The following is an 859-nucleotide window of genomic DNA, read 5'->3' on the forward strand; positions in this document are numbered from 1 at the left end:
GCTTTAAGTCGATTCGATAACAAATAACGAAAATGGACGGATATCTCAGGTTTTTACTACATATGAACACTTTTCACATTCTCCCGTGCAACTCGGCTGCTAGCCCTCCTTTCATGCAGAATATTAAGGTCCTAGCTCATGTCCAAGGCACCAAAGCCAGCTAAAAATTCAATATTCAATACCTAAAACTTGAATTGTACTACTTCTTACTGGCTATTACATCAACTTAGAAGCTTGATCTGTGTTCTACTATGGTGTTTTAGTGTCTCAGCATACCGCACACGCGACATAGCTTTGCAGACGATAAGTACAACCGTTTCAGAGAGAAGAGCGGCCAATGTGACGATCTGGCTTTAAGTCGATTCGATAACAAATGACGAAAACGGACGGATTTCTCAGGTTTTTACTACATATGAACACTTTTCAAATTCTCCCGTGCAACACGGCTGCTAGTCCTCCTTTCATGCAGAATCATAAGGTCCTAACTCATGCCCAAGGCACCAAAGCTAGCTAAAAAGTCAATAATCGATACCTAAAACTTGAATTGTACTACATCTTACTGGCTAATACATCAACTTAGAAGCTTCATCTGTGTTCTACTATGGTGCTTTTAGTGTCTCCGCATACCGCAGCACGCGACATAGCTTTGCAATCGGTAAGTACAACCGTTTCAGAGAGAAAAGCGGCTAATTTGACGATCTGGCTTTAAGTCGATTCGATAACAAATGACGAAAACGGACGGATTTCTCGGGTTTGTACTACATATGAACACTTTTCACATTCTCCCATGCAAATCGGCTGCTAGTCCTCCTTTCATACAGAATGTTAAGGTCCTAGCTTTTGTCCAAGGCACCAAAGC

Source organism: Schistocerca gregaria, unplaced genomic scaffold (genome assembly GCF_023897955.1).
Source record: "Schistocerca gregaria isolate iqSchGreg1 unplaced genomic scaffold, iqSchGreg1.2 ptg000526l, whole genome shotgun sequence".
Taxonomy (NCBI): domain Eukaryota; kingdom Metazoa; phylum Arthropoda; class Insecta; order Orthoptera; family Acrididae; genus Schistocerca; species Schistocerca gregaria.